Source organism: Equus caballus, chromosome 3 (genome assembly GCF_041296265.1).
Source record: "Equus caballus isolate H_3958 breed thoroughbred chromosome 3, TB-T2T, whole genome shotgun sequence".
In the NCBI taxonomy this organism is placed as follows: Eukaryota; Metazoa; Chordata; class Mammalia; order Perissodactyla; family Equidae; genus Equus; species Equus caballus.
Genome location: NC_091686.1, coordinates 89,556,001 through 89,574,818, shown reverse-complemented (window position 1 = coordinate 89,574,818; position 18,818 = coordinate 89,556,001).

Sequence of the window (18,818 nt, the reverse complement as noted above, 5' to 3'; positions counted from 1 at the left end):
CAAAGAGAATTAGACTTTTACATTTTTTCATACGCTTTACTATAGGCTTTTGCCATTTGATATCAAGTATTTTCTGTGTCAGTGATTTATTTGCAAAGAATAGAGACCCAATTAAAAATGGCTTAAGTAAATAAAGGTAATTTTGGCTTGTATGAGGGAAAAGGTTACTGAAAAGGCCAGGGATAAGCTTGTTTGGGCTTATGCCCTCAAATGAATTAATGGAAAATCCATCTTTATCCACCTCTTAGCAGTGTTTGTCCCTGTGTTGGTTTCATTCGCAGCCAGCTCTTCCCACAAGATGGCAAAAAAATCCCAAAAAGCTTTTCGTTTACTCTTCATTTAGAAACTCCCATGGAAAGTTTCTGCTTCTTCAGCAATACTCCCAGGGAGGGTTCTCACTGGGGTCCTTCACTCTGCCTGGGGGCATACAGCCTTGATTACTCAGCCTTTAATTGCCTGGGAAACTGGGGAGTCAGCAGCATAAAGCTGAATCTGAAGTTCTGAGGCTGGATGAGATTACAGCCAAGGGAACAAGTGTAGATACAGAAGAGAAGAGTCTAAAAGAAGAGCCCTGGGTCTCACCACCAGGCTTGCAGGTAGATAAACGTTTGGTTTAGAAGAACAGCTGTGGGTTCTCTTTTCTAGACATTCCGCAGTCTCAGTGAATAGTCAGAAAGGCTATGGACTAAAATGTCCAAGTATTCTAACAAACACAGAGGTTAGGCCCAAGATAACAAATTTTCAGTAGAAAGTATTTTAATGGGTTAATGTATCACTGGAAAATCAATATCACAGAGTCCAATTAAAATAGTACTAAATGTGTTTTTTAAAAGCTTCCATTCAACTTTAAAGAAAAAATTCATTTCTCTGTACCTAATGACTGTAAATTCCTTCCTGGTCAGACAATAGAATAAAACAGCCCACTCATCTTCAAAATCAAGTTCAATAATACATGGGAAGCCATGATAAAAGACAAACTGTCATCTAAGATTAACATGTATTTTTGCACTTGATGTAAAACTGCCACTTCTGAGGACCTTTAATGCCTTTTGAAAATTTTATCAACAAGATCAAACTGCACAAGACCAGAATTTTTTAAAGTAACTTATACTCTGTAACAATTTGCAAGGAACTGGGCGTGACAGAAAATAAAATATGAATGGCTTTACTACTATGTTCAACTCATGTTATAATGAATAATTTGCAATACTTCCTTTGGAATTTTTAAATAATATAAAGCAACCTGCATTAAAATTTTATACAATCTATGTATATCTAAATATCTTTATTATTAGTTTTAGAGCATAGCATGATGCATAATCTATATTATTGTTGAGGAATCTTTAAGTTGTACAAAAGGACCCGTATTCCAACTTTTTGTTAGATTTCTGTTAAAATCAAAAATAATTATATGACTTTACAAGCCAATTCTTCATCTACAAGATCATACAGTCCCAATTTGTAAGACATAATCAAAATTTCACTGTGATAGAAAGGATGCCCTGAAGAATTCAAAGCAAATTTATTAGTAATAGCCTTTATCCTCAAAGAAGGGATTGGAAGATAACATTCCCATTTATTTTATATACTTCTGTCTGGCAGGACCTTTTCAAATAATAATCTCTTTTTACAATTGTTTAAAGTAGTCTTAATGAAGTATTAGAAAAATATATCAACTATGCCAAATTGTAATATGCAAAAGGATCAACTTTTTTCCTTGATTAAAAAATGCAGATTATTTTGGCCTCACCTTGAAAGCAATCTAATAAAACAAATCTGGGATAGGGAACCAGGATGCTACATTTTAAATAAGCAAACCCAGGTGATTCTGCTTAGTTGATCTGTAGATCACACTTCAAAAAACACTGATGATGGAGAATAATTACATAATTCTGTAGAGGAGGAGACATTTCTGAGGCTGTGACAAAAGCAAAATCTAGGAGGAAGAGATGGATATATTTGACAAAAATTTAAAATTAAAGTATGTCAGAAAACACTGATCCAAATTAAAAAGGGAATAATAAGTTGGGGAAACTGTCTTTAAACCAAAAACCAAGGTTAACTCTGACATATTAAAATGTTTAAAAATCAATAAAAGAAAAATAAGCATCCTAATAGAAAAGGCCTATAAGCATCTAGATCTCAAGAATTTTGTCTGTTAACTATCAAGAGAAATTAAGTAATTAACCCTAAGAATTATAGCTGTTGACAAAAATAAGGAGAAGCTAAGAGGATTAGATGGGACCAAGAAGTGTTTAGAGTTGAGATCATAAAGGATCATAGCCAGCTGAAATTTTGAGGAAACAGAGTTAGAAGACAGAGTAGTGAAAAGAATACATAAGTCAATACAAAGAAGAGAGTATTACTGTCAAGCACTTGACAATTCATGAACTTGCGATGCTGAAATTATTAGTGCTGCCTTGCCTCAAGTTCCATTTGTATGATGCCCAGCTGTACTATGGTTTCCATTCTTGGAATTCTATTCCATCTCTGTCTCTCTAATTGCTCTTAATGTTTCCTAACTATAAATCCCTCATTATTAAGACAAGTTGAGTGATTCTCTGTTTCCTTCAACTAAAATATCCTAACTAGAACATCTGCAGAATTCTATCTAATGCATCCATGCATCCATTTCAGTGAATACACTAGTATATATTTGGCCTGGAAAGTCAGTAGAGTGTCTCTCATTTTTACCTGGGAATAGGTAGCAGCAAAGCCATGAGACACTGTTACATTTCATACAACCAGCTAGATAATTGCATTCTATACTGATAGGCAAGAATCCATTACATAGGTTGTAAACGTTTTTATAGGGAGGAGTTATGTCTTTTTTCTTTTAAGTCCCCAAATACATACATAGTACCATATAGTTGATAGAATATGTTACCGGATTTACCATGATCTCCCCATATTCTCCCTTGTCCTCTCTTTCCTGGAATCAGAAATAAACAAAATCTGAAACTGGAATGTAAAGCTTGAGTATTTAACTTTCCTCTTAAATTAACAGTGCTATTATTTCAAATCAGTAATCTCATTTTTAGAATATTTTTTTTAATGACATAATCAAAAAGTATCTTGGGGCCAGCCTGGTGGCATAGTGGTTAAGTTCGCACACACTGCTTCGGTGGGCTGGGGTTCGTGGGTTTAGATCCCAGGTGCGAACATACACACTGCTCATCAAGCCAAGCTGTGGTGGCATCCCACATACAAAAAATAGAGGAAGGTCGGCACAGATGTTAGCTCAGGGCAAATCTTCCTCACACACACATACAAAAAGTACTTGGTTCCATCTATTAGATCAGTGGAACTTTGCTTGATAAATAACATTCTAAAGATTTTCCAGCATACACATATTTTCTTAAACAAATTTAAAATATATATATATTTAAGTATATATTTATATTTTATATGTACAAATTGCTATTGATCATTCATATCAGATTATGAGGCTTTAATATCATGATAATTTATAACACTTTAGTTACTTCAGTCAATTCTTCACTATGTGACCTTGGGAAAGGATGAAACAGAGATAGACAGATAGATAGATAGCTGGATAGATAGATAGGTAGATGCACACTTACACATACTTTGTTTACTTGGTATTCTAAACAATTAAGCTAATATCCATGAATTAAATCAGAAGCCACTTGAAAGTGTTTATTTGAAGGAAATGTTCACTTGACGAAAACAAATAAAGTGAAAATCATACACAAGCTGGGACCCTCTCCTCACACAAAAGCAGATCAGCATTTCAGAGTCTAATGAATGCTCCTTTTAAGAATTGCTTAAGGAAGTTTATAAAATATGTTTCTCAAGCATTCCAGGTTAAATGCCTGGTGTAGTTTTGTCTGCATTAAAATCACTTGTTTGTTGAGGTCTATAGTTTGAGATTGATCCATGTTATCTTTTTCTGAAAATAAACATGGTTTTGTAAAGTTCTACTGTTAATTCACACAAATGCAATTTTCTAGCAAAGAGACCAAAATCTCATTAAAAATAAAGCTAGACTAGGGCTGGCCTGTTGGCATCGCAGTAAAGTTTGCACACTCTACTTCAGTGGCCCTAGATTCACAGGTTCCAATCCTGGGTCCGCTCATCAAGCCAGGCTGTGGCGGCATCCCACGTAAAATGGAGGGAGATTGGCACACATGATAGCTCAGCGACAATCTTCCTCGAGCAAAAAGAGGAAGATTGGCAACAGATGTTAGCTCAAGGCCACTCTTCCTAACAAAAAAATAAAAATAAAAAAAAATAAGATAAAGCTAGATTATATGAGATAAAACTGAATATTGTCTCCATTCTGGAATTTGAGCAGAACCTGTACCTAAGATAATAGCTTTGGGGCATATTTAAGAATTTAATATCAATGGACCTATTTCCTAAAATTTGTTTGCTAAGAGCCTCTCAATCCATCTTAAGGCAGCTAGATTAAAGAGCAGTAAATGCAAAGAAAGTGTTTTAGGGTTTGTAGTTATAAGGTCCAAATATATGCTGAGATTAGGCCTCACTACCATCTCTGCTTCATCTAGAACTAAAACTTTGGTGAATATGTGGACTATGGAAAGCATGTTTCTTACCAGCACAATCTGATATCAATAGCCTGCAGGAGATAGGAGAATCCTTTGGCAGAGGGGCACTATTGACACCGACCCCAACTTTCCGGGGAGATGGCATTCTGCATCATTCTCGATGAAACATCCTGCATGACCAAGCGAAATTCTACATTTATAATAGCCCCACTGAAGTTCAGCTCACAAATTAAGGGAGCAGCTTCTCATATAAGTAGTATTCATAATTTAAAGATGGAGATATGGTTGCCAACAGGGTCATCAGGACACAGGAAATATACTCTCTAAAAGGAGAGCTGATCGATGCAGACATTTCAGCTCCCATTCAGGCTTTCGAAAGTTCCATCAATATTCACTTTGCAAACTCAGTGAGGTAGAGATTCTGCATGGAAGAGAAATACCTTGATAGAGTGTGCCGTTCAGAAAGCATCAACAGAGCCTAAAAAATCAGAGAATACGATCGTTTGCATGGCAGGAGGGCCCAGGAATTTATTGCTTTCAGAGAAGCAAAGATGGCTTAGGATATTATGATATTTAAAATAGTGTTTACAGATGGTAATAAATGCAAAGTGGAGGTTAATAGATAGTTCCACTCAACAAATATTTATTTAATACTGTTAAAGTAAAAGCAGAGCTGGACAGTAGTTAAAGGAGTAGAAACATATTTTACTCAGAACTACTGCAACAGGGGAAAAGAGACCTCAGTATAGAATTGGATTCAATTCCGAATACAACAGGAATAAGTAGGGATTTATAGCCGAGGATCAGGGTGGTGTTCAGTGGATGGAAGATTACTAAGAGGAAGCATTAGGGGTGAGGAGGGATTCTGGCTAACCACACTGACAGGATTCTTGCTAAAGGCAGCCCAGAGTGATCAGGTATTACCTGGGGAAGAGGAAGGGCTGAGGAATTTAATCAGATATCAGAGGTGATCAGATATGAAGGGTGGGGGTTCTGGTTAAAGTGAGTTAGCGGGATGTTTGCTAAAACTTGGCAATGCAAAGAAGAACATAGATGCCCAAAGTTTGGGGTCTAGTTGAGAAGAAGGCTCAGAGGATCGAGCCTAAAGTTTGGTCAAGGAGAAAGTGTCTCAATATATACCAGATAAAATGTAATAAAACAATTGCAGTTAGAAGAAGAAAAATAAGTTATGATTGCTGCCCAAAAGAATCCTCCTCTCAAGCGGAGGAGATGTGAGACTTACTAAAATATAAACATTAGATCTGAACCAAGACTATCATTAAAATAATGTCTCCATTAATAGTCCAAATCACAAAGGCCCCAAAACCCCACCCGAATGAATGGTAGACTTTCCATGATCTTTCAAGGATTCCTTCCCCACCCTCTCTGGTGAGTCTCTAGTAGAGGTGGTCCCTCCGTTTGTTCTGTGTCAGTTCATGCAGCAATGAGCCCCAGCATCAAGGCTTCTACTGATGGCCTCCAGCAGTTCTAAGAGCACGTGATCTTCTTCAAGCTACTACGGCTGTCACCACTTAGCTTGGGAGGGGTGTAAAGAGGCCACCCGTATGTCCCCATAGCAGCCTTTCATTTCATGAGACTTTTAGGAAGGTTTAATAGTAGAGGTAAATAGTCTCAAGCCTGTAAGCTCAGTATTCACATGGCACTTCCAGGCCTGGCTAAAAAGCTGACTCCATGTGGCAGAGGCCAGTGTAATCCCCCCCCAGGTACACCTCCATGTACTAGCACCTTTTGTGAAATGTCAGGTCTCTCCTCCCCCATTTATCCTTCCCACTCGAAGCTCTGCCTTCCAAGTTCTCGTTTCTTCTCTTACCTTATGCTTCCTCCTAGGAAAACCTGCAGGGGACATATTTGCCCCATTCAGGGAAAAGACTACCCCCTACTATCATCATGTGTCCTAACTCTCTCTCCACAACCGGATAATCACTTGAGAACACAATGGTTCAATGTGCCCTGTTTTCCCAGCGCAGAGTCATTCACCACATGTAGAATATCAGCGCTTGATCCAGGTTGAGAGACCAACCACTAGCTAAATTCTTTTTATTTTATTTTTTTCTCCAACTTTTATTTTGAAAAACTTCAAACTTACAGAAAAGTTGCTAGAAAATAGTAAAATGACACCAATATACCCTACATCTAGATTGACCTGTTAAAATTTTGCCACATTTTTTCTATCTATATACAATTTTTTTTCATTAACCATTTGAGGGTTGATTGCAGGCATTATATAACACTTCACCTCTAAACATTTGGGCTTATCTGCTGAGGAAGTGCCCTCCTACAAAATCACAATCACGGTTTTCCCAAGGCGTTTGGGAAATTTGACAGTTTGTATTCAATGTTGCCAATTGTATCCATAATGTTCTTCATTTGTTTTTAAACTTTTCATTCATTTGATGTATTTAATAGTCATGTCTTTTTAGTCTCCATTAATCTAAAACAGGTCCTCATCCATCTTGTCAGTGCGCATGTTTTTCTGGACACTGAAATTTGAGAAGATTCCAGGCAAGTTTTCTTGTCAGACCAATTTTTTCCCACTCTCCTCCAGACTGAGATGAAGTTCAGGCCCACGTGTCTGCCTGTGCTTCTCTGCATCTCAGCTTCTTATCTCTTTGTGAGCACCCAGTTATCATGCATCCACACAGATCAGCATCTCCATAAGAACATGCAAAACTTTATACATGCAGTGCACTCAATACCCACATATAGAAAAAAAAAGAGGGAGAAAATTCTCCCATTTCCAAATTAAACGAAAAAATAAAATAAAATAAAACCTGCTTAGGCCCAGCATTGACTCATCCAAAACAACAATTTACATTATGGAAAGAGAATTTTCAGTTTAAAAGAGCTGCATACAAGTGACTTGTTTCTTAGTTCTTCACAAGAATAATAGGTGAGTACTGCCTCTACATTTAGATAAATAAAATACCGATACTGATTATTTACCTTTTGTTTATTAAGGCTATTTTATTTCAAAAGATTGTTGATGCCTCCAGCTCTTGAGAGGCATAACATATTTGTGACTTTTATTTTCCCCAAGCTATTACTCAACATTTCACAAATTTTACAGTCAAATTTCAGCCAGGGTATCCCATTCCAAAAATTTAAATAAGACAGGATACAACAAATAATCCAAAGGAAAGAGAGACTGAAAAAAACTGGCATGGAAACATAGTACAGAGCTAGATGTAAGGATTTAAGTAAAAAAGACCTTCAAAAGTCAAATAAGGGGATTCATTACTTCATTGAACAAGAAGCCCTGAGAAAGGGAAACTCCAGGGCTATTAACTTAGTAGCTCAAAGTCATTAGCAACAATCCACGTTCTTGCCATCTTTCCACTCTGTCATAATCAAGTAGTCAGCTTACCTCATTGTTGTAATATGGCTGTGGCTCCTGGCATCAAATATTCCTATACCAATGTGGGGAAGTGGAAAAAATGACTATCTTTTCTTTGTCTTTGTGTATAAGAACTCAGAAACTTTTCTCAGAAGCTCTTAAACATCCTTTCATATCTCCCTAGCCATATTTGGGTAAGATGTCCAAACCAAAATCCATCATTGGTAGAGGTTATGGGACCTGATAATTGGCATAGATCTGTAAGAATTTACCAAACTGGATGCGGAAGGGTAGACATACGACCAGAATAAAACATAGACTCTGCATTCAGAGAAAAGGTTTGGAATAAGTGTTGGGTGAGCAAGTATCAGTTTTACCTACATCCTCTTTAAAAATTAGTGTTCCAGACCCCATATATTTCTAACAATATGATTATAGGAATTTATCAATCCATTTCCAATCTACTTTCTGAAGACATGGGAATTCACAGAGGAAGTCAGTGTCTTTCCAAATGGATCCAATCTTTGACTACCAACCAGGCAAAAAGAAACTTACTTTAGTTCTGCAGTTGAAGAGATAGAACATTAAAAATGTAAAATTCTTATAACCCGGTCTCTTACATATACCTGGCAAGCTGTACTAATTGTGCCAGTTTTAAAGCCCAGTAGCAAAGAGAAACTATAGCATAGCTTTTAGATGTATAAACTCTAGAGTCACTCTTCTGTTGTACAGTGATGTACTGGACTGGCCACCCAGGCTTGACAGAACAGATATGTATTGTGGAGGTGCTGTATAATGGTGTGCTACTGTGCATCTTTTCCCAGCTCAGTCGTGTCACATTTGTAGCTTGAACTCAACCATGATGAGTACATTAACCCCACAGAAATCCTCAGATGCTCTAGGTCAATGCTTCCTTCTCCCTCTGGAGAGCTGATTGTTAAACATTTACTAGCAAACCACTTCATTTTCAGCTCCCTCATTTTCTTAGCCAGATAACCTGGGATAACTTATTCACATATTCCTTTATTTTCTTCATCTGTTGATATAAAAGTACTTACTTCATAGATGAAATATGTTTTATAAAACATTTAGCCACCTGTTAGGTATGTCATAAATACTCAATAAATATACATTATATTATTACTACCACAATTATGAGATTTTCTTTGGAGGTTGTAGTGCAATGTTAATAAACATATACAATGGATCCAGGACCTGCAAATCCCAAACTTTCAGATGGTGCTTGGTCAATACTGTTAAGAATATAGAGGCAAATACACTCAGCAAGAGCATTAACAGTTAACGCTTTTAGCTTGCAGTTTCTGTTTTCCTTAAAATTATTCAGACACCATGAAGATCATTTTTCGGGTTTCATGCCATAACCCAATTATGAGACATCAGTTTAGGGTGGGGAATTTGGTTTAGGTTAATGGAGTTGTTTTAAGGCACTTGAAATGGATAAAATTTATCCATTAGAAGGAGACAAAAAGTTATCCATAAAAGGAGATAAAAGTTATCCATAAAAGGAGATAAAAGTTCTTTTTTTAACATTCTTTTTATTTTCTGAAAGTGGAAGAGTCTTTTTATTTTCTGATTTTCTTCTTATTATTGGCTTTATTGTACAGTAGTCTAAGAAAAAGGAGACCTAATTTCTTCAATGTGCCTGACATTAGCCGGTGTGTTGTAAGTCTGTTTAATCACTATTAATACTCTTCATCTCTCTGTGTTTTGATTTTGACATCTGTAACATGCAAAAGTTGAACTTATTCAGTGGTTATCAGTGCCTCAGCCACTGCCAGAATGTAACCTTTGGTCTCTTCTGCTATCACAATCACACTGTACTCCTTAGAACTGGAACTCAGGTCCACCAGACCCCAAATCCATTTGTTATTCCTATAATTAGTTGTCGTTCCATCTTGGCATCATTTCACAAAGATATCTCAGAAATGTACACAATGGATCCATAGGATCCAAGGTACACTGTTGTCCCTTCAGTTGTCCAAGCACATCAAGCTCTTTTTAGCCTCCTGGGCTCTGTGCCTATTGTCCCCTCTCCCTGGAAATTCTTGTCTCCTTACTCTGCACATAGCCATCTCCTTCCATCCTTCAGGACTTGTTAGTGTCCTCAGGCTGCCCTACCAAAACCACAGACTGGGAGCTTAAACAACAGAAATTTATTTGCTCACAATTCTGGAGTCCAGAAGCCCAAGATAAAGGTACCAGCAGGGTTAGTTTCTGGCAAGACCACTGTCCTCAGCTTGAAGATGGCTTCTTCTTGTTGTGTCCTCATGGTCTTTTCTCTGTGCACACGTGCAGAGAGAGAGAAAACTGATGTCTCTTCCTCTTTTTATAAGGACACTAGTACTATGGGATTAGGCCTCCACCTTTATGACCTCATTTAACTTTAATTACCTCCTTAAAGGCCATCTCTCCATTACAGTTACCTTAGGGATTAGGGCTTCAACACATGAATTTGAGGGGGACACAATTCAGTCCATAAAGAGGTCCCTGGTTAAGACTCACTTCATCACCGAGAGCTGCCCTGTCCCTGCCTGTCTAGATTTAATCTCTTTTGTTTTTCTCTCACTGCACCATGTTCACTTCCTTCACTGTGAGTGTGTGTGTATATTCCTGTTCATACACACACACATATATGTGCAAATTTTATATTGTTTATGGATTTAGAGCCTGTCTTTGCCACTATGATGCAGACTATATCATAAGGGTAAGAACCAAGCCTACAATATTCACAATTACATGTTCAGCAATTAGCATAGAGCCTGGCACATAGCAGACAGTCAACACATGCTGTGGTTTGCTCACTCATTTATTGATCGCATAAGCACATTTTAAATCAAGATGTAAAAGCAGAATGATTGCTAACATTTACTGAACTCCTCTATGTCTTAGCAATGTTACAGGCATTGTTCAAGCATTATCTCATTTATTCTTTACAGCAGTATAAGTTGTTGCCATTTATGACCCACAAGAGTGGAATTACTGGGTCAAAACATATGAACATTTCAAGGCTTTTGACACATATTGTTAAATTGATTTCCGGAGAAGTTTGCAAGAATTTACACCACTACGGCTGAATGTCCACCTCACCACACCCTCATAAGTATTAACATTCATTTTTATCTTTGCTAATTTTAGAGGTGAAAGTAGTGCAGTATTGCTATTTTAATTTGCTAAATTTAATTTATTTGGTACCAATGAGCCTGAAGGCAAGGTTTTGGCCAGCGGCCCTGCACGTCTTGTCTCACATGCCTCCATATGCCCCAGCTTCTTCACAGGAAGTTGCCAAGAAGCCTCCAAGAATTCACAAGTTTTTCAGCAGCATGTTACAGAAAGGTCTTAATTGTGATGGGTGCCCTAAAATTGCTCAAGGAACTCATGGTTTTTTTTTTAAGTTAACAACTTTTCTGCATAAAATTCTTCAATAACTCCTGATTATCTTCAAGAGTAAGTTAAACCCCTTCTTACAGTATATGTCATTACATTTGCCAGCCACACCTCATCTCCAGCGTCATCTCTCCTCATCCCTACTTCACACTTTATTGTCAACACATGGCTGTCTGCTGTTCTCTACACACACAGTGCTTCCCATTTCTTATTCTTGGCTGAATGTCTCCACTTTCCTCTGGCTGTGTTGGCTTTTTTAGCTTTTCCCCTTCCTATTTTCCTCAGGCCCATGCCCTCTGACAAGCTCCCATTTCTATTCAGCCTTATTTAACAAATTCTTCTTGTACAACTTTTCTGGGCCAAGATATTACCTCCTCTGTAAACACTTAACTACTGACTAGATTGGGTGACCTTCTTATGTTTCCCTGTAGCATCGTGTTATTACTTCTGAATTGTGATTATCTATCCATTTGTGTCTCAAGGATAAAACTCCTTGAGGGAGTAAACCAAGTCTTCGTTTTATAGTCTCAGGAATGGACACAGAGCCAGTGATAACTACACGGTACCCAACATATAATAAATATATTTAAATGACTGAGTGAATAAATGACTGAGAAAATGAATTATTAACCTTGAGCAGGAAATGTAAGATTTCTTCCTGGAAAGCAGAAGAAATACTAGGCATGTGTATCTGTAAGGGTTCTGTCAGAACAAAAGAAACAAGTCTGGTATTTGATGTAGGAAGGGATTTAACACAGGGTCTTAGAGGCCAGGGGAGCAAATATTGGGGGAGGGTGTCAGCAATCAGGTGTGATGTGGTCAATTAAGACAACAAATCACACTGAAAGTAACACTCAAGACTTTATTCACTTGCTGTGACAGTGCAAGAGAGGGACAAAAGGAGACAGTGACTTCCTGTGTTCCATTTTTCACCACGCAACAGCAACAGGCAGGGGTCAGGTGGATGTGGAGCAGATGGCAGGGACCCTATCACTACTGAGGAAGCCCAAACAAAAGGCCTCTTCCTCTTTATGGATCCATGAGCTGGAGGGATGGACTTGGGGAAGTGCTGGCAGCAGAACGGTCAAAGTCAAAGTGAGAAAAGTGCCTTAGACAAGGCGCTGGATAAGGTCTCAAAGGAGGAAGTACCTGGGGAGGGCAGAGATCCCCAAGGTCTGCTGATAAGGAGACCTCCAATATGCATATGAGCACAGCTGGCACAGAGGAGCCTGACTCCTTGACTGTCTTTCCCTCTGGAGAACTTCAATGCCCTAGCTGTGCAACAAGACTAGTGTAAGGAGGGCAGCGTCCCTCTAGGAGGCCTGCTTGGCAGAGCCTTGTAATTGCCCATGGTCCAGCCTGAAAGATCACATAGGATTTTGGTTTGGAGCTGGACTCCTCATAGGGAAGCCTCTAGCATTCAACGGTTCAATTTATATGGGAATTGTGGGAAAATGCCAATGATAATCTCAGCTGCCTATAGCATCAATTTGAGTGACAGGTAGGATACCCAGAAGGTGGGAAACCCCAGATTTGCCTTCTGCCGAAGCCCATGTTTGCCCACCATTGCTTAGGAGAAATGGTGGTTTCTGCTTCTTTTCAGCCTGCTACATCTCGCATGAAAGACTTATTGGAATCTTATGTGGAATTCTCTTGGTGGAATTTTGGTAAATTTAATTCCCAGGTTTCTAGCCCATGTGATACAAAGTAACACAAAAGGGGAAAAGTGATTCTGAGTTATCAATAAACAAACCAGCACAGTACACAAGTATGAGGTACACATACAAGTACACAGAGTATGAGGATGGAGAAGAAGGAATATTTTTTGCAGATACACTCAATATAGTCTAAAATATAGGAAGCAAAATTGTGAAGGTGTGGTTTTGGAATGTTTGACTACTGGAGATCAGTGAAAATTAAGAGTGACTGAGAGGAATGGGAGAGTGAGATGGCCAGGAATAGTCCAAATGATTACTTAAAAAATGTGAATAGGTAATTCTTAAAATAATAGATACCACTGAGAAATTTATAAAGCAAAAAGTTTAATCTTGCTGGTAACCAAAGAGATGAAATAGACACACAGGATTTTTGGTCACTTAAATTAACAAAGACGTTTAGATTATCAGTGCTGCTTTTATATACACCACTCAGTGTGCCATGTTGTTCTTACTTCCACTGTTGTTGGAATCTATTGTTCTCAATTTTCTCAAAGATGATTTGTCCCTGTGCATCCAGAACCTCAAAACTGTTATTTTCTTTAGTGCCCAGGTTCTATCTTTAGCGATTCATTCTAGAGAAAAATGTTTGAGTTGCTGGTCAGTAACAACCTAAAGATCCACCAGAAAGGGAAAGTTTAAAAAAAAATTACATGTCTAAAAGGTGAAATATTAAGAAATCATTAAAAATTAGACAATGACAATAAAATCCTTGACATGGACTAAGTGCATTTTATAATATTAAGTGGGATTTCGTAAAATAATATGCAAATTTTGTCTGTCATATACATAACAAGATTGTAAGGAGAAGTACCAAAATCTTAATGGCAGTTTTTCTGTGTTTTATATGGCGGATTTTTCTGCCAACACTTTGTTATTTTTGTTGGTTTTTATAAGTTCTATAATAAACATATTTTACTTTTATAAAAAATGAGTTGCTTTGGGAACTCATTTGATATTCTAGTTTATAAACTCGAAGTCAAACTAATGAATATAGTTGTGTGATTCTCCAGTTTTCCAGAAGTTCACATCAGACCAAGTAGGAAACCAGGAATTTGTATTAATTTAGGGTTGTGTGCAGTTTAGCAAAGCAAGTAAGTGGAAAAGCAAAGAGCTTAGGGGGGGTTGGGAGTGTGAGGCACTATGATATCTGACCTGGATGGAAATAAAAGTGAGAAGTCTTAGGATGGGAAAAAAAATACTGAAAAAAAAGAACTGAGTGACTGAGAACTCTAATGAAGTTTTATTTTGAGATGAAACAATTCCAGGAAACAGTGAAGTCCAGAGAGTCCTTATGGTAGTAGGATACTGAACAGGGGAGAAAAAAAGGCTGCTGCAGTTATCTCCATGGATACGCAGGTCCCTTGAGAAGAGAGCAGGATACAACAAGGATCTTACGTCCCCAGTGGATGCAAAGGCGTCCCCTGGAGGAGAGGGTGGCAAGAAAGAGGGTGTAGGTGTGGCCTGAGAAGCATACAGGGAGTGACAGTGGGGGAAAGATGAGAATTTGAGAATTGTAGTACTGCTTCCAAGTTGGAAGTTTTCCGAATGTTTCTCTTTTTAACTAAAAAAAGAAAAAAAAAAAAAACCTTTGATTTTTAATTATCATCACTCCTTAAAAAAATTTGCTCAGATGTAACCAATTTTCCTGTGGTACCTTTTGTGATTACTTAGCTTCTGAAGGAGAAGAGGTTATAGTATCAGTTAATTTACTTCCCAGCTATCATTACAGTGATTAATGAATGGCCGTACAGAAAAGTGTGCTTTTAATTTTTTTTCCCATTAAAATTGTGCAAGGAATGTTGACAGTACCAATTGTACCTTAACAGGCATTTCAGGTTCAAGAATATTTGAGAACCATTCTGTGATGGTTGCTCCAGTGAATAGATTTCAAATCATATGAAATTGGTTTTACGTTAAAAGTGCGAAAGTTTGTCCTAAAAATACATTAATTTTATTAAATCATTTAGAGGCTTGGAGTTCCCTTTGGAGAGAACCAGCTAACTTCTTGGGTAGAGACAGAAGGCAAGGCTGCTCTTACTGCCTACTCTCTGTACTGGGCTAGCACAAAGCAGTTCTCTACGATTATGGTAATCTATCCACCCTCAAGGTGGTAAAACCGGGGCAGGGGCTTCAGTGAAGTCAAACGATCACAGAAGCAGTTGTGGCCGCAAAGGATGGGGATCAAGGGAGAGACAGTACTTCTAGTTAGAGTTCCCATCAACATATTCTCAGGATAGGAGCTATCTGTCAAGATGTCTTCCTCACTCAGTGCTCCTCCCTCTGGTGTCTTATTCTAGCAGAGGAGGCTGAACTTCTTACAAATGGTTCAAGGCTTCCAGAGCCGGGAACAAAAGCAGCCAGTCCTCTCAAAGGTTGGGCTCAGTATTGGCACAGTGCCATTTCTGACAGATTATATCGGTCACACCAGTCACAGCAGCCCAGATTCAAGAAGGGAAGTAGCACACATGTACGCAGAGGGAAGGAATTGTTGGCAGTGGCCATATTTCCTGATAGATCATACACAAGGGGGCAGAGGTGGAGGGTGCGGGGGGTGTCATAAGAGGTACAGAAAATAGTTGTTCTTAGCACATTGAGGAAGAGATTAGAAAATTACTTAGATGAACAGGTATAATAGAAATGAAGGTAAATGGAAACAAGCATTATCTTTGCAGTTAGTATATAAAAATGATTAGTCATGGAGAGTGTTATGGACTGAATTGTGCTCCCCTTCCCAAGTTATGTTGGGAAGTTCTAAACTCCCAACTGGGAGTTCTAAACTCCAGTACTTGAAAATATGACCATATTTGTGGACCGGGCCTTTAAAGAGGTGATTAAGGTCAAATGAGGTCGTATGGATGGGCCTTAATTCTCTATAACTGGTGTCCTTGTAAGAAGGGGCGATTAGGACATAGAGAACACAGAGCAAGAAAGAACAAGTGAGGACCTGGGGAGAAGGCATCCTGCAAACCAGTGAGAGACATCTCAGAAGAAACCAAAATTGCTGACACTTGATCTTGGACTTGTAGATTCCAGAATTGTGAGAAAATAAATTTCTGTTAAGACACCCAATCTGTGATACTTTGTGATGGCAGCCCTAGCAAATGACTACAATCAGTATCACTTAACTCCACTGAAGTTGTAGACAAATAAATAAGCATTTCTATTATGCACAACAGAGGTAGACAGAGTATGCCATGGGAGCATATGAAAAGAGCATTGTAGTCTCTTAGTTTATATTTTTCATTAGATAATGTCTCATTGCTTTTTCTGATGGCAAAATGAGACATGCTTTGTAAAACACTAAAAGATAATAGATGCCCACTACGTAATAGTTCTTTAGATATTTCCCTCATGCCAGTTGTTTATATACATAATGTTTTTGCTCTTTCTACTCATGGAAGGAAAAAAAGAAAGCTAGGGTGGAAGAGTCTGAAAGAAATTCCACTGGCCTACACCTATTGGCTGCACACCCGGAGCTGGGGTGAGGCCTGGCGTTGGCAGCATTAGGTCACTTAGGAGAGAAGCCCTTCACGACCAAATGGCTGCTAGTTCTGAAGTCCTGTGAAGCTGTGCACGGGATCCAGGATGTTCTGATGATAATTTTGAAATATTATGGATTAGTTCATTCTGCTCAAGTTAAGAAGAATCTTCTCAAGTTTAGTTCAAACAATGATTGAGAGGAAAGATTAGTAAATAGAATTTCTCCTTACTTTTAAATAATAATGTACGAAAATATAATGTTTAAGCAAATACTAATGGCAATTTAAGGAGTCTATTTCATCAAAGTTTATAAATGATGAAGGTTTTATGGAAGTGTTTATGCTGAAGGGAATTTAATTTTGGAAATCTTCCTGGAAGTAGTATTTCTAATAAGATCAAGTAAGCATCAATGCATATCATTCATCAGGGAGGAGTTATTTATGTTTCTGATTTATTGTTTTAATTAAACCTTGTTTCTTAATAGCACTCATGACCCAGGGCAGATAAATAGAGATAGGTTATAGGTGTGCAAAGTATTACACCAGGCTCTATCATTCCTTTCAGAGGGACAAGCCCTGGGTAGTAATCCAAATAGAGATAAAATAAATGCTTTTGTAGTCACTGTTTACAAAAATATTGCTAAGAATAAAAATATCCTTGCATATCCTATATATTTTTTGGTCTCGCTCCAGAAATCTCTCCGAGCAAATGAAGAATATCAAACACAGAAACACTAAACAGCATTTTGGGGCCTCTGCAAACAATCACATTCTGAAAGAGTTCAATAAATTTGAAAGGATTCTATAAAGGTTCCTCTAATACACTTTTGACACAGAACAACCTTGCTTGTACTTGAACCGGCTTCCCTCACTCCTGTCTGTTCAATAAATGACCCCTCTGAGGGAAGTTCAGAAAAGCAGTTTATCTACAAAGTCCACACTTTTTATTAAATGAGGATGAATTCCCCAGGTTCCACATTTGTAAAAGTAAGACAGATTGCAGTGCCTATTAAGGTGGTGACTTCACCGCAGCAACCGAGGTTGGGCACACTTTTCACCGGGTCAGTGGGAGGACCCCTGACTGCTCTCCCTCAGGCTGGTGTTCTTTGTCGCTCCTTCTGCCCCTGCCCTGGATTCCTCTCGGAAATATTTAACATGGTCCTCCTCACACGCTGCTTTTATTCTAGCATGGCTCGTCCCTCTATATCACACTATACACCATCAAATACAGTCTCAGAAGGTTTGCTGGTGGGACAGACAAAATCCATGGTCTTAATTCATCCCCAGATTCTGGGAATTATACTTTAGTTACCAAAATCCTCTCCCTAGATACAGCCAGTTTCGAGTGCCATTTTTTGTGTTGGTTTGTGTGATAATACCCCTACGCTGACAGTTTAGGTGCAAAGTGTTCTGCATGTGAGAGCTACCTACAGTACAATGGTTATGTCCTCTTGGACAAAGTATGCAGTACACTTATTTAAATCCTCTATAATATGATAACCTAATTTGCACACCAAAGGTCTGCTGATACCGAGATAAGGAAATGTTTACTAGTTTACTGATCCCTTGGGAGTACTTGATTGCAAAAAGCAGGCATTGACTCTGGTTAATATAAAAAGAAAATGGGATTTATAAGAAGGATATAGGATAGATCATAGAATCAACCTTAAAGCAAGAAGACCAAGATTGGGAAAGGGTATCCAAAAGAGACCATGCAGAGAATATAGCCCAGGTCTTGTCAGAAGGTCTGGTCTATCAGGTATAACCTCAACTACTTATGCAAGGCTGCTACTATTATGGGTTGAATCTGGTCTTCTGTTTCTGTGAGTATTTCTCAATGTCCGTCTGTCCTCGTATCACTTTATCAGGATTCCAGGTGCTAAACAAGAGGATCTAACTGGCTGATCCAAGTTCATATGCCACTAGCTGCTGGGGATCAGAGAGAGAGGGTAAAACTGTCTGCTTTAGGTTTTGCTTTGGGAGATGAAGAACACCTTCAATACAAGAGGGAGGTTCACATGCTTGGTAGCCAAATAACGAAACTTCAACAAAGACCCTTTTTCGAAATTCATAAAATTGTGTTAATATTTCTAGTAATACCTAAAAAAGTTAAGCTGGCCTCAACTTTATCCCTCTCACCAACTGCACTGCTGTGCCCAAACAGTTGTTTTCCACTAAATATTAGTAGCAGTTGAGGTCATCATACTTTACCCATAATTTTATTTATGATATAATGGAAAGGCAAATAGTATTTCTTATATTCTCATCCCAGAGGATCTATTACAGCTGTGGTAAGTTTCTATTTATTGAGTAATTACTATATTCCAGG